Raw genomic sequence first — 16292 nt, 5'->3', positions numbered from 1 at the left:
GGGTCACTGAGTCTGTCTGCACACCCCCATGGGAAAGTTCAGCAGTATCTACTCAAGTTAAATGCCCTATAACCTGCCAACTCCACTCCCACGTACATACCAGTACAAAACGTGTAAATATGCACACCAAATGGCACGCATGAGCCTGGGCTGCAGCACTACCTGCTGTAGCTCCAAACTGAACCACTCAGGCACCCACGCACAGGAGGATAATAAATAAGTGGTGCTGTTACTGCAGGGGGATATTGTTCAGCAATGACAACAAATAAACTAGACAAAAACCTACACCATATGGATGACTCTCCCAAATATTACAAGTGGGACACCAGGTAGAAGAGAGGGCCTGCTCATTCCATTTATCCAAAGTATAGAAATAAGCAAAATTTATCCACCATGGTAAAAGTCAAGGCAATAGCTACCTTTAAGAAGGAAACTAATCACTATTATCACAATACATGGAAAAGACCATAATTTTTAAACAGGCAAAAGATTTTAACAGACACATCAAAGAATACCTCTGAATGGCTACCAAGCACATGAAAAGATGCTCATCATCATTAGTCATTAGGGAAATGCAGATCAGGACTGAGATGCGACATACATCCACACGAATGGTGAAAATCAAAGGCTGGCCACACCATGGGCTTGGGAATGTAACATGGGACAGCCTTTTGGAAATGTGGAAGTTTGGCAGTTCCTCAAAGTTAGTTATCATGTGTATTAATTTCCTATTGCTGCTGCAATGAGACCACCAGCTTGGTGGATTAAGACAACACAAACTAATTTTCTCACCATTCTGGAGGTCCTATGTCCACGATGAGTTTTACAGGGACTGAACCCAAGGTGTCACATGGCTGGTCTACTGGGAGGCTCTGGAGGAGACCCTTCTCTTGCTGCATCCAGCTTCCAGAGGCCAGCCACCTTGCTCCAATCTGGTTCCACACTCACTTGGCTTTCTGCCCTGACGCGACCATTCCTGCCTCCCTCTGTAGGACCCTTGAGGTCACACTGGGCCCCCCTGGATCATCCAGGACAACCTCCCCATCTCAAAACCCTTAGCTTGATCACAACTGCAAAATCCCTTTGGCTGCAGGAGGCCACATTCACACTGAATGTGCACACCAACTTACTGACACTAGCAGGAAAGATGAAGTGCATTCAAGACAATGGAATACATGAGGCAACCATGATCAAGGTTGGTGGACTGGACTGAGGTAACCACCTCCCTTTTTCCTGTTCCATAGAGCCCCTCAGCTCAGGTTGCATCTGATCCCAATTTTTCATGATGGCTTGAGATTAAATGGTCCTTGAATGATCCTCCAGTTAAAAAGCCTGAGTGTGACACCAATTGGTGAGGGCAATAATGACCAGGAACAATTTGGAGAGGGGCAAAATATGTAGTCTCCTGTTTCAAATGGTGAATCCATGCAGTTGGTCGCTGAAGGCCACCAAAGCCTTAGAAACAAGGTGGTTGAGCCACCCAAGGCCCAAAGACCTACCTGTCCAGGGTACTGCTCTTGGGAATAGAGATTGCCGGTTACACACCTGAGCCAACAAACGTTGGCCCAAGTGGGAAGGATGCAGTGGATAAAGTAAAGGGTCTTATGGCCAGGATTCTCACCTGGCCCTGGTTGGCTTGCTCACTACACGTGTGAACAATACTTGCAATTGACTTGATATAAAGAGCTCTGCCCAGTGCTCTGGGTGACATGGTGGCAGGGCTGCAAGGTGGCAGGACAGCAGAGACTGAGACAGCTGCAGGGGGTGCTGAGAGGCCCAGACACAGAGACAGGCTAGCTGCACACAGACTCACTCTGAGTGGACAGGATTCTAGTGATTGACCTGCCACTGTGGGAATAAAGTTGGGTATAAACCCTTTCACCCCAAAAACGTTCCATTGTCATTCATCAGTCTCATTGAATCCATAGTGAACTTGCCTGGAGCTGAAACCCATTGGCAAGACAATTGGCAAAATTGGCCTGATTCATTGTTGACCAAGGAAAAGAACAGGCTGCCCTCAAGGGAGGAGTGTTTCCGCAGGCTGCACCTGTGGACGGGGAGACATTAGAGTGTGCCCCGGTGGACCATCCGACGTGGCTTGCCTCCTACAGGACTGGCCCCACCCCAAGACTGGGAAGGGGTGGAGGCAACACCTGAGGCAGTAAAGTTGGCCCTCAGCAAAATAAGTAGGTCCTTCAAGAAACAGAGTGCCGGTGAGGCAGCGGGAACGGTGGGAAGTTTTTTTCTCACAATAATGAGAAAGGCCATAAGGGAGAAAGACGTCCTCCTTTAGGAAGCATGAGAAGAGGCAGCACAAGAACGTGAGCTGTGAGATGCCATTGAGAAGGTTAAAAATTTGTTGGTGACTGAAATGGCATCACTACGAGGTGCTGTGGAAATGGTAATGGATGTCATGGTAGCCCTAGAGGAAGCAGCACAAGAAGGGGCAGCGGCCCGAGAAGCAGCAGCATGAGAGTGCAGGCTGCCAGGCCTGTGGGGCAGGTGAAGGATGTAGCAGAGCCATCAGCCCCAGAAATGGAGGAGCAGAGGTTTGACGGACAGGTGGGCGTGGAGGCCCTGCAGATGCAGGAGGCATCAGCCCCTCCTCAGTTGAAACCCCACCTGGTGGAAAGCTGGTGGAAAGCCTGAAAGAAAATAAAGAGTTGGCAACTGCAGGTTCCTCCAGGAGAGGTGCAACCCCCTCCCCAGGTCGTGGAGCGCTCTGGCTCTGCTGTTATCCTCAGGCTCAAGCAATGAAAGCTCAAAAGGACATATGGTCTGCTACTTGAAGGAAGAATTTAAAGGGCCCAGTGAAGGTTGCGAGGACCCAGATGTGGGTTGATTTGATAAAGGCAGGAGCAGACAGAAAGAAACTGGATGGAAAGACAAATAGAATCTTACTGGAGCTGTGGCAATAATTGAAACCAGATCAGCCATTCTGGCTGCTGAGGACAAAGCAGCAGAAGCCAGAGACAAAGCGACAAGACCGGCCTGTGTGTCTGCAAGAGTTTCTGCTGGAGAGGCTGGAGAAGGGGGCTAGTGTAAGGCCCACCTGTGGTCCTTGTGGTTAACTCATTTGAGTAGAACTGGCTTGAATAGAGCCAGGATGACCACTTGGTGGCAATAGATCTCCTCAGGCTTGAGGTTTATTAAAATTTGTTGTAACTTTTGTTATTTGTATATTGTCATAGCCTCTGTTGTTATTACAGAATTTGATTACAATGTTCCAGCTTCCTCGCACAGGGACAATCACAGAAGACTAAGGACACATAGATTGAGAGGTGAGAGTATTGAAGGGGTGGGAGTGTGGATAAAGTGAAGGTTCTTATGGCCAAGAGTCTCACCTGGCCCTGGTTGGCTTGCTCACTACACATATGTGGGCAATACGTTACTACTGACTCTATGTAAAGAGCTCCGCCCAGTGCTCTGGGCAACATGGTGGCACGATTGCATGGCTGAACGGCTGCAGGAGAGCAAAGACTGGAGCAGTGGCAGTGCCGAGGACAGAGACTGAGATGGCTGTGGGGGCAGAGAGGCCCAGAGGCAGAGACCAGCTTGCTGCATGCAGACTCGCCGTGAGTGGACAGGATTCTAGTGATTGACCTGCCACCGTGGGAGTAAAGTTGGGTGTAAACTCTTTCACCCCAAGAAGGTTCCATTGTTATTCCTCAGTCCCATTGAATCCATAGTGAACTTGCTTGGGGCTGAAACCCATTGGCAAGGCGGATGCTATTTGCAAGGTGCTTCCCTAGAGCCATTCCCAGGCTTTCACTCTCAGCTTCATAGAAACTCAGGGAAAGGACAGATGAACAGATTTATGGATATAAAATAGGCCAGGAAAAATGGGAAACTTGGAAAGTGTGCTTATTTTATTTTTGTGGTTGTTTCTGAACCTAAAAACTAGTACTGGTGGAGACAGAAAAAGGGAAAGTAAGATATTTCTTTGGAATTTGGGGTTTTGGTTTATGTTTTTGTGCTGAATGATTATTTTCTTGAGGTTTCAAAGCTCCTGAAATAACAAAGTGGGAGGGTGGGGAGACACAGTAGTTAGTGGTTAAATGTATGAAGTATCTTTTGTCTTTACAATAAAACCAAAATTCCCTTTACCAGCCAACACACATACTGATCTTTTGGTACAATTCTGTGTTTTTCATCTTCAAACTGGATTGTTAAAATACCGACTTGAAGGGCACAAGTGTGGGTCACAATGCAGCTGAGATGCTTTCATGCCAAGAACATAAGGGCAAAGGCAGGCTGCAGGGTGCTCAGTGCACAGTATGAGAGAAAGGCCTCCTAAGCAATTTCCACTTAGAAAGTGTCCCAACAGAACAGATTTATCTTTAGAGGCTGTCTCCCCAACTTGACTCTGAGCCTCTCAAAGACAGGGACCAGTGACTCTCATTTCCAGCAGTGAGTGCAGCACACGCAGAGGCAGCAGGGCAGCTGTCTCAGGGGTGGGGCACAGGCGGCCAGGATCCATGACATTGGACAAGTTAACACCTCCACATATGGTCTTCTTCACAGAGGGACTGAAAACACTTAAGTCAACTCAGCACATTTTAGACCTTCTTGGCTTTAGTCAATGGTTCATAATTGGGCAGCATCGCACCCAACAGACAGAAAGGAGCCCCTCAGAGATGTACAAAGTGGAAGACTTTCATAGGCAGAAGGGAGCAGGACAAGGAAGCCATATTAAACCAAACAGCAGGTTGGTTATCACAAGGTCACTTCCTGTAGGGAACAGCAAGGGTCCATCAGGCAGATGACCTGATCAGGCCGTTTCTGGTTGATAGGTCAAAGATTCCATTTCTGGGAGAGCCCAAAGAATAATTGAGTCAGGTCTTGGTTTGGTGATATGCGGCATAGCGTAAGTGCCTCCACTGGGGACCTGCTGCTTTTTAAACAGGCCTTGTGAGGTCTAAATGTGTAATATTTGTACTGGTGGGGGCCACTGTCCTCACATGCATTGCTGCCCTCTGCTCAGAGTGGCAAGGAGATCAGCCTGCAGGCACCACTGCCCATTGGCTCCTGCGTCAGTCCCACCAATGGTGGCACTGTTTGGGTGCTGGACAGCAGGAGGAGGGAAGAAGCCTGAGTATTTGGAAAACATCTCCTGTGTTATCTGCAGCTTCACCCTAGCTCCAGCCCTCTCTGGAGCCCAGCCCCAGCTCCCACTGGAACCCCACCTGTGGAGAAAGTGAAGGTTTCTGTGGCAAGGATTCTCACCTGGTCCTGGGTCACTTCCTCACTACGCACGTGTGAGCAATACTTTGTTGTTGACTCTGTATAAAGAGCTCTGCCCAGTGCTCTGGGCTGTTGCACAGCTTCAGGGCTGCAAGGCTGCAGGAGAGCAGAGACTGGAGTTGTGGAAACACCGAGGACAGAGACTGAGATGGCTGTGGGGCAGAGAGGCCCAGAGGCAGAGACCCGCTTGCTGCATGCTGACTCACTCTGAGTAGATGGGAGTCTAGCAATTGACCTGCCACTGTAGGAATAAAGTTGGGTATAAACCCTTTCACCCCAAAAATGTTCCGCTCTCATGTTTTCAGTCTCACTGAATCCATAGTGTGGATATGTTACAGAAAATACTGGTATGGAAAATACTGGAAAACCTGGACTGGATCACTGACCGAAGAACCAAATGGCACTCGGAGGTTTTGGAGTGTTGAGGTTTTATTTCACACCGGCGGGCCCAGAGGGGAGTACTCTCCCAAGGTCTGAGCCATGAGCACAAGCAAGGGGACCAATTTATATTATTTTGATATGTGGCACTTCGGCATGCGCAGGGCACAAGAGGAGCCTGGAGGAGGGGAGGAGGGAGCTAGGAGTGCTTTGCCAACCGGAGGAAAAAAGCAGTTTGTTGACCTTGAGAGCTGTGTTGAATATTTTCCTTATCAGATAAAGTGAAGGTTCCTATGTCCAGGATTCTCACCTGGGTCTGGTTGGCTCGTTCACTACACACATGTGGGCAATACGTCGTTACTGACTCTATATAAAGAGCTCCTCCCAGTGCTCTGGGTGACACAGTGGCCCAGCTGTAAGGCTGCAGGAGAGCAAAAATGAGACTGGAGTGGTGGCAGCGCCAAGGACAGAGACTGAGACAGCTCAGAGCTCAGGGATAGAGAGGCCAAGAGGCTGAGACCAGCTTGCTGCCTGCAGACTCACTCCGAGTGGATGGGATTCTAGGGACTGACCTGCCACCGTGGAAATAAATAAAGATGGGTATAAACCCTTTCATCCCAAGAATGTTCCAGTTATTTCTTTGGTCTCATTGAATCCACAGTGAACTTGTCTGGGGCTAAAACCCAGTGGCAAGACACCACCCCAGCACTGACAGCACCGATCTGTTCCTCCAGCTGTTTTTGGGCTCAGGGCTGCCTGGCCCAGCTGTTTCAGCTCTTCCTAGGCTTTCATCACTAGCCCAGGTATTAGTGTTCCTCTGTAGAACCACCTGGTTTTCTGAATGACCTGATTGATAAAGTGCTCAATAACATGATCTATTGTTTTTTAAGTTAAGCATTTCTAGACTCATAATAGAGATTTTATACCTCTTTGTTGCTGGAGGGTTTCAGCCCAAAATAAGTTCACTATGTATTTGGTGACACCAAGAAATGACAATGGAACTTTCTTGGGGTAAAAGGGTTTATAGCCGGCTTTATTCTCTTGGTGGTAGGTCGCACACTAAATCACGTCTGCATCCAGCAGTCTGCAGGTCTGTAATCCTCCTCTATCTCTGACACCGCCTAGAGTGGAGCTCTTTATATAGTGACTCAGTCAATAATAGCTTTTTGCTTATGGGTGTGGAAGCATTAGCCTAGCAGTAGGCCAATTATATTATCAAGTAGTTTAGGGTTAGGTGAGGATCCTGGCCATAGGAACTTCATTTTCCCCACAGCCTCTTTACAGTAGTCATGTATTTACACATCTTTCCCTATTTGATTATGTAATAAGAATAGGAATGATGTGAAATGTAGCTTCCATTGGTAGTTTGCCCACCCCAAACCCATTCTTGTCTCCTTTGTTAGTAAGAGCATCTTCATTTTATTCAAAGAGATGATGCATCTCACCTGTACCCTCTCCAGTCTATACTGTCCAGTCTGTGCTGCTGCTAGGGGCTGCTGTGTTATTTGCCACTGAACAAAATCCCCAACTGAAAGACAAGGTATGGTTAACTCTGTTGATCTGGAACATAGATGTTTTCTAACACCAAGTTCACAGTCCTGTGAGATGCACACAGGTGCCTGACACAAAGTAGATGCTCGAATGAGATGGGTTGAAGGGTATATTTTTTCATAAACTAAAACTCAAACTGGGACCTATGGCCCAACACAAGATTTATTTTCTGATTGCCTGCATTATTCATAGGAACACTTACAAATTTATAAAAATCAAGTCACATTTACTTGAAAATGATAAAATTGCAAGAAAATAGATTGACCTGGAAATCTAGACCATATAGACCCATCTCTAAGACTACTTATTTCCAAAAACATCTTTTCACAACCTCTGCCTGCCAATGTGGGGTGATTTTGGGGTGGAGGCACTTCCTCTGTGGCCTTCCCCAATTTGGCATGACTAGTCAGCATTCATGGTTGGGGCCTCCCTAGGTTCTTGGCCCCACCTGACAGATAAGGAACTGGACATCAAAGAGCTCCAGTTTGGCTAGACCAGGCCATGTCCTCATTACTGAAGAGGACTGCTGCCCCAAACCAGACTCCCTGTGAGACTGTAGGTGCGCATAATAGCATGTATTCCTGTGCAGGAGGACCACATGAGCTCCTGGCCATTTCAAATTACAGAACAGGAAGGAGCCTTCCAGATGATAGCAGCAGCTTTCAAGTGTTTTTCATTTTTTTATTAAGGTATCATTGATATACACTCTTATGAAGGTTTCACAAGAAAAACAATGTGGTTACTACACCCACCCATATTATCAAGTGCCCCCCCATGCCCCATTGCAGTCACTGTACATCAGTGTAGCAAGATGCCACAGAATCACTATTTGCCTTCTCTGTGCTACACTGTCTTCCCCATGATCCCCTCCACATCATGTGTGCCAATCATAATACCCCTCAATCCCCTTCTCTCTCACTTCCCACCCAACCTTCCCCACCTCTCCTCTTTGGTAACCACTAGTCCATTTTTTTAATGGTATGTGGGGAGTGGGCTATGCCCTTCCCCCACTTGCTGATGTGGCGGGAATGGAGAACAAAGAACATCCTGTTTACGCATTCCATGAGCAACTGAAGGAGCCCTGCTGTGCCTACCTTTGCCCGGCTACCACTGACGTCAATACTGTGCTTGATTGTCTATTGGATAATGCTATTTCCTGGAATAGTGTGCTTCTTTGCTGTATAAATACTCTGGACTCTAATAAAGCTTTGCTGGCAACGCCCAGGAGCGTCAGCCCTCCCAGCTCTTTCTGTCTTTCTTTGTTTTCTTCGCCCCCCTCCCGCACTTCAGGACCTGCTCGACTCGGCGCGGCCGGACCGCACCAATGGTATTATTGATAGACGCTCTGATGAAGGTTTCACATGAAAAAACAATGTGGTTACTACATTTACCCATATTACCAAGTCCCCACCCATACCCCAATGCAGTCACTCACTGTCCATCAGTGTAGTAAGATGCCACAGATTCACAATTTGCCTTCTCTGTGCTACACTGTTTTCCCTGTGATCCCCCAGACCATGTGTATTAAACATAATACCCTTGAATCCCATTCTCCCTGCCTCCCCACCCACCCTCCCATACCCCTCCTCTTTGGTAACCATAAGTTCCTTCTTGGAGTCTCTGAGTCTGCTACTATTTTGTTCCTTCAGTTTTGCTTCGTTGTTATACTCCACAAATAAGGGAAATCATTTGGCACTTGTCTTTCCCCGCCTGGCTTATTTCACTGAGTATAATGTCCTCCAGCTCCATCCATGTTGTTGCAAATGGTAGGATTTGTTTCTTTCTTATGGCTGAATAGTATTCCATTGTGCATATGTATCACATCTTCTTTATCCATTCATCTACTGATGGGCACTTAGGTTGCTCCCATTTCTTGGCTATTGTAAAAAGTGTTGTGATAAACATAGGGGTGCATATGTCTTTTTGAATCTGAGAGGTTGTATTCTTTGGATAAATTCCAAGGAGTGGGATTCCTGGGTCAAATGGTATTTCTATTTTTAGTTTTTTGAGGAACCTCCATATTGCTTTCCACAATGGCTGAACTAGCTTACATTCCCACCAGCAGTGTAGGAGGGTTCCCCTTTCTCCACATCCTCACCAGCATTTGTTGTTCTTAGCCTTTTCGATGCTGGCCACCCTTACTGGTGTGAGGTGATATTTCATTGTGGTTTTAATTTGCATTTCCCTGATGATTAGTGATGTGGAGCATCTTTTCATTTGTCTGAATTTCTTCTTTGGAGAACTGTCCCTTCATATCCTCTGCCCATTTGTTAATTGGGTTATTTGCTTTTTGGGTGTTGAGTTGTGTAAGTTCTTTATATATTTTGGATATTAACCCCTTGTTGGGTATGTCATTTACAAATATATTCTCCCATACTGTAGGATGCCTTTTCATTCTGTTGACGGTGCCCTTTGCTGTACAGAAACTTTTTAGTTTGATGTAGTCCCATGAGTTCATTTTTGCTTTCGTTTCCCTTGCTCGAGGAGATGCATTCAGGAAGAAGTTGCTCATGCCTTTATTCAGGAGATTTTTGCCTATGTTATCGTCTAAGAGTTTTTTGGTTTCATGACTTACATTCAGGTCTTTGATCCATTTTGAGTTTACTTTTGTGTATGGGGTTAAACAATAATCCAGTTTCATTCTCTTGCATGTAGCTGTCCAGTTTTACCAACACCAGCTGCTGAAAGGGCTGTCATTTCCCCCATTGTATGTCCATGTCTCCTTTATCATATATTAATTGACCATATATGGTTGGGTTTATATCAGGGTTCTCATCTGTTCCACTGGTCTATGGGTCTGTTCTTGTGCCAGTACCAAATTGTCCTTATTACTGTGGCTTTGTAGTAGAGCTTGAAGTTGGGGAGCATAATCCCCCTGGCTTTATTCTTCCTTCTCAGGATTGCTTTGTCTATTTGGGGTCTTTTATGGTTCCATATGAATTTTAGAATGATTTTCTCCAGTTCATTGAAGAATGCTGTTGGTATTTTGATAGGAATTGCATTGAATGTGTAGATTGCTTTAGGCAGGATGGCCATTTTGACAATATTAATTCTTCCTATCCATGAGCATGGGATGTTTCCATTTATTGGTATCTTCTTTCATTTCTCTCATGATTGCCTTGTAGTTTTCAGAGTATAGGTCTTTCACTTCCTTGGTTAGGTTTATTCCTAGGTATTTTATTCTTTTTGATGCAACTGTGAATGGAATTGTTTTCCTGATGTCTCTTTCTGCTAGTTCATTGTTAGTGTATAGGAATGAGACAGATTTTTGTGTTATTAATTTTGTACCCTGCAACTTTGCTGAATTCAGATATTAAATCTAGTAGTTTTGGAGTGGATTCTTTAGGATTTTTTATGTACAATATCATGTCATCTGCAAACAGGGACAGTTTAACTTCTTCCTTGCCCATCTGGATGCCTTTTATTTCTTTGTGTTGTCTGATTGCCAAGGCTAGGACCTCCAGTACTATGTTGAATAAAAGCGGGGAGAGAGGGAATCCTTGTCTCATTCCCAATCTTAAAGGAAAATCTTTCAGCTTCTCGCTGTTAAGTATAATGTTGGCTGTGGGTTTGTCATATATGGCCTTTATTATGTTGAGGTACTTGCCCTCTATACCCATTTTGTTGAGAGTTTTTATCATGAATGGATGTTGAATTTTGTCAAATGCTTTTTCAGCATTTATGGAGATGATCATGTGTTTTTGTCATTCTTTTTGTTGATGTGGTGGATGATGTTGATGGATTTTTTAATGTTGTACCATCCTTGCATCCCTGGAATAAATCCTACTTGATCATGATGGATGATCTTTTTGATGTATTTTTGAATTTGGTTTGCTGATACGCTAGTCCATTCTTGGAGTCTGTGAGTCTGCTATTTTGTTCCTTCAGTTTTGCTTCGTTGTTATACTCCACAAATGAGGGAAATCATCTGCTATTTCTTTCTCTGCCTGACTTATTTCACTGTGCGAAATAAGTCCCCTCTAGCTCAATCCATGTTGTTGCAAATGGTAGGATGTTTCTTTCTTATGACTGAATAGTATTCCAGTGTGTATATGTACCACATCTTCTTTATATATTCATCTACTTATGGACACTTAGGTTGCTTCTGTATCTTGGCTATTGTAAATAGTGCTTCAGTAAACATACGGGTGCATCTGTTTTTGAATCTGAGAAATCATATTCTTTGGGTAAATTCCTAACAGTGGAATTCTGGGGTCAAATGGTATTTCTATTTTTAGTTTTTTGAGGAACCTCCATATTGTTTTCCACAATGGTTGAACTAGTTTAAATTCCCACCAGCAGTGTAGGAAGGTTCTCCTTTCTCCACATCCTTGCCAGCATTTGTTGTTCCTAGTCTTTTTGATGTTGACCATCCTATCTGGTGTGAGGTATCATCTCATTGTGGTTTTCATTCAAATGTTTTTTACTGAGATCCACAATGAGAAACATTTTACGTTATGACCCTGTGTAACTGAAACATCAGAAAACAGTAACAACTTACAACTGACATGCCCTTTTTACTTTAAAAACATAAAGAAAACTGTGTTGCACTTATGAATACCCAAGTAACTATCAGCTGGCTCAACAAATGGAGTGGTGGCAGCATCCTAGAAGACTCTCCCCATCCAGATGATCCTCTTCTAACATTGCTTGCTTTGCTCACCTTTTACCACCTACTTATGTATCCCTAAACATTACAGCTTAATCTCCATTTGGACTTTATGATTGTAATCACAAGAGTGCAACATGACTGTAGTTTTCTGCTTTCTTTGCTCAGAACTGTTTGCAAGATCCATCCATGCTGTTGCTTGTAGCTGCAGGTCATTTTAATTGTTTTATATCCCCCTATGTATGTAAGTACACTGCAATTTACTCATCCATTCTATTGCTCATGGACACTTGTGTTGTTTCATTTGGAGCCATTCAATTAAAAGGCTATAAACACTTGTGTCCAGGTCTCCTGCTGCACCTGGGCACAAATCAGGGTCTCCATGGACAAGTGGAAATGCTGGGCCCTGGGTAAGCTGAACCTCAGTAGATACTGACAGTTTTCTGAAGTGGTTGAACCAATAAACAAATTAAATATATAAATAAATAGACCAAGAAACCAAACAAACCAAAAAAGCAGTTGTATCAATCTATACGCCACTAGGCGGCTGATCAGGGTGCCCCACATCTCACCCATTCTTTTTGTCAGATGTACATTTGTGCATCTCACCTATACCCTCTCCAGTTTTTCTGGTGTTAAGATGGTATCCCACTGTGGCTTTCACTCTCATTTCCCTGATAACTGGTAAAATTAAACTCCTTTCAGAGGGGTGGAAGATGGCGGCGTGAGTAGAGCAGCGGAAATCTCCTCCCAAAACAACATATATCTATGAAAATATAACAAAGACAACCCTTCCTAGAAGAAAGACCAGAGGACACAGGACAATATCCAGACCACATCCAAACCTGAGAGAACCCAGCGCCTCGCGAAGGGGGTAAGATACAAGCCCCGGCCCAGCGGGAGCCGAGCACCCCTCCCCCCCAGCTCCCAGCGGGAGAAGAGTAGGCAGAGCGGGAGGGAGACGGAGCACAGGACTGCCGAACACCCAGTTCCAGCCATCCAGGCCTGAGGGCAGGACCCTCGATACTAGGAAAACAGGGCAGCAAGAACAGTGAGCGGGCACTGTAGGCCAGGTGTCGGAGGACATAAGAAAAGCGCGCGACCATTTTTTTTTTTTTTTGCTTTTTTGCTGTTTTGTTTTGGCGAGCACTTTTTGGAAGTCTTAAAGGGATAGGGACCCCAATACTAGGGAAACAGGGCAACAAGACCGGTGAGCAGAGGCCTGAGGCTGCCACTGGAGAATAAAGAAAAACCAGCGACCACCTTTTTTTTTAATTAAAAATTTCTTTTTTTTTTTTAATTAAAAAAAAATTTTTTTTTTTTTTGTGGTCGTTGTTTTGTTTTGGCGGGTGCTTTTTGGAAGTCTTAAAGGGGCAGGGCGGGACACTTAATCCAGACGTAGGGAATCCGGGGATCTCTGGGCACCCTAACCCCTGGGCTGCAGGGAGCAGGGAGGCCCCTTACGGAGATAAATAGCCTCCCAGCAGCTCCTGCTCCAACGCGACTCCACCATTTTGGAGTAGCTGCCTGAGCTAGGCCACGCCCATAGCAACAGCGGAGATTAACTCCATAGCAGCCGGGCAGGAAGCAGAAACCCTGTCTGCGCGCAGCTGCGCAGCACAAGCCACTAGAGGCCGCTGTTCTCCCAGGAGAGGAGGGCCACAAACCAACAAGAAAGGAAGTCCTTCCAGCCGTCACTCGTCCCAGCTCTGCAAACTATTCCTATCACCATGAAAAGGCAAAGCTACAGGCAGACAAAGATCACAGAGACAACACCAGAGAAGGAGACAGACCTAACCAGTCTCCCTGAAAAAGAATTCAAAATAAGAATCATAAACATGCTGACAGAGCTGCAGAGAAATACGCAAGAGAAATGGGATGAAGTCCAGAGGGAGAACACAGATGCCAGAAAGGAGATCGCAGAAATGAAACAAACTCTGGAAAGGTTTATAAGCAGAATGGATAGAATGCAAGAGGCCATTGATGGAATTGAAATCAGAGAACAGGAACGCATAGAAGCTGACATAGAGAGAGACAAAAGGATCTCCAGGAATGAAACAATATTAAGAGAACTGTGTGACCAATCCAAAAGGAACAATATCTGTATTATAGGGGTCCCAGAAGAAGAAGAGAGAGGAAAAGAGATAGAAAGTATCTTAGAAGAAATAATTGCTGAAAACTTCCCCAAACTGGGGGAGGAAATAATCGAACAGACCACGGAAATACACAGAACCCCCAACAGAAAGGATCCAAGAAGGACAACACCAAGACACATAATAATTAAAATGGCAAAGATCAAGGACAAGGAAACAGTGTTAAAGGTAGCTAGAGAGAAAAAGGTCACCTATAAAGGGAAATCCATCAGGCTAACATCAGATTTCTCAACAGAAACCCTACAGGCCAGAAGAGAATGGCATGATATATTTAATACAATGAAACAGAAGGGCCTTGAACCAAGGATACTGTATCCAGCACGACTATCATTCAGATATGACGGTGGCATTAAACAATTCCCAGACAAACAAAAGCTGAGGGAATTTGCTTTCCACAAACCACCTCTACAGAACATCTTACAGGGACTGCTCTAGATGGGAGCACTCCTAGAAAGAGCACAGCACAAAACACCCAACATATGAAGAATCGAGGAGGAGGAACAAGAAGGGAGAGAAGAAAAGAATCTCCAGAGAGTGTATATAACAGCTCAATAAGTGAGCTAAGTTAGGCAGTAAGATACTGAAGAGGCTAACCTTGAACCTTTGGTAACCACGAATTTAAAGCCTGCAATGGCAATAAGTACATATCTTTCAATAGTCACCCTAAATGTTAATGGGTTGAATGCACCAATCAAAAGACACAGAGTAACAAAATGGATAAAAAAGCAAGACCCATCTATATGCTGCTTCCAAGAAACTCACCTCAAACCCAAAGACATGTACAGACTAAAAGTCAAGGGATGGAAAAACATATTTCAAGCAAACAACAGTGAGAAGAAAGCAGGGGTTGCAGTACTAATATCAGACAAAATAGACTTCAAAACAAAGAAAGTAACAAGAGATAAAGAAGGACACTACATAATGATAAAGGGCTCGGTCAAACAAGAGGATATAACCATTCTAAATATATATGCACCCAACACAGGAGCACCAGCATATGTGAAACAAATACTAACAGAACTAAAGGGGGATATAGACTGCAATGCATTCATTCTAGGAGACTTCAACACACCACTCACCCCAAAGGATAGATCCACTGGGCAGAAAATAAGTAAGGACACGGAAGCACTGAACAACACAGTAGAGCAGATGGACCTAATAGACATCTATAGAACTCTACATCCAAAAGCAACAGGATATACATTCTTCTCAAGTGCACATGGAACATTCTCCAGAATAGACCACATACTAGGCCACAGAAAGAGCCTCAGAAAATTCCAAAAGATTGAAATCCTACCAACCAACTTTTCAGACCACAAAGGCATAAAACTGGAAATAAACTGTACAAAGAAAGCAAAGAGGCTCACAAACACATGGAGGCTTAACAACACACTCCTAAATAATCAATGGATCAATGACCAAATCAAAATGGAGATCCAGCAATATATGGAAACAAATGACAACAACAACACTAAGCCCCAACTTCTGTGGGACACAGCAAAAGCAGTCTTAAGAGGAAAGTATATAGCAATCCAAGCATATTTAAAAAAGGAAGAGCAATCCCAAATGAATGGTCTAATGTCACAATTATCGAAATTGGAAAAAGAAGAACAGATGAGGCCTAAGGTCAGCAGAAGGAGGGACATAATAAAGATCAGAGAAGAATAAAACAATAGCAAAAATCAATGAAACCAAGAGCTGGTTCTTCGAGAAAATAAAATAGATAAGCCTCTAGCCAGACTTATTAAGAAGAAAAGACAGTCAACACAAATCAACAGTATCAGAAATGAGAAAGGAAAAATCACGACGGACCCCACAGAAATACAAAGACTTATTAGAGAATACTATGAAAACCTATATGCTAACAAGCTGGGAAACCTAGGAGAAATGGACAACTTCCTAGAAAAATACAACCTTCCAAGATTGACCCAGGAAGAAACAGAAAATCTAAACAGACCAATTACCAGCAACAAAATTGAAGCAGTAATAAAAAAACTACCAAAGAACAAAACCCCCGGGCCAGATGGATTTACCTCGGAATTTTATCAGACATACAGGGAAGACATAATACCCATTCTCCTTAAAGTTTTCCAAAAAATAGAGGAGGAGGGGATACTCCCAAACTCATTCTATGAAGCCAACATCACCCTAATAACAAAACCGGGCAAAGACCCCACCAAAAAAGAAAACTACAGACCAATATCCCTGATGAACGTAGATGCAAAAATACTCAACAAAATATTAGCAAACCGAATTCAAAAATACATCAAAAGGATCATACACCATGACCAAGTGGGATTCATCCCAGGGATGCAAGGATGGTACAACATTAGAAAGTCCATCAACATCATCCACCA

The 16292-nt window shown here is 44.3% G+C and overlaps 1 long non-coding RNA gene across 1 annotated transcript in view; it reads right to left on the bottom strand.

Moving 5' to 3' along the window:
- Window positions 1-16292, bottom strand: part of LOC118930491 (uncharacterized) — a 104348-nt gene that overhangs the window by 80353 nt on the left and 7703 nt on the right. The window lies entirely within an intron of this gene.

The sequence above is a fragment of the Manis pentadactyla genome, chromosome 14 (genome assembly GCF_030020395.1).
Source record: "Manis pentadactyla isolate mManPen7 chromosome 14, mManPen7.hap1, whole genome shotgun sequence".
Taxonomy (NCBI): domain Eukaryota; kingdom Metazoa; phylum Chordata; class Mammalia; order Pholidota; family Manidae; genus Manis; species Manis pentadactyla.
Note: the sequence above shows the minus strand (reverse complement) of the source record. Positions and strands in the feature narration are given on the sequence as shown.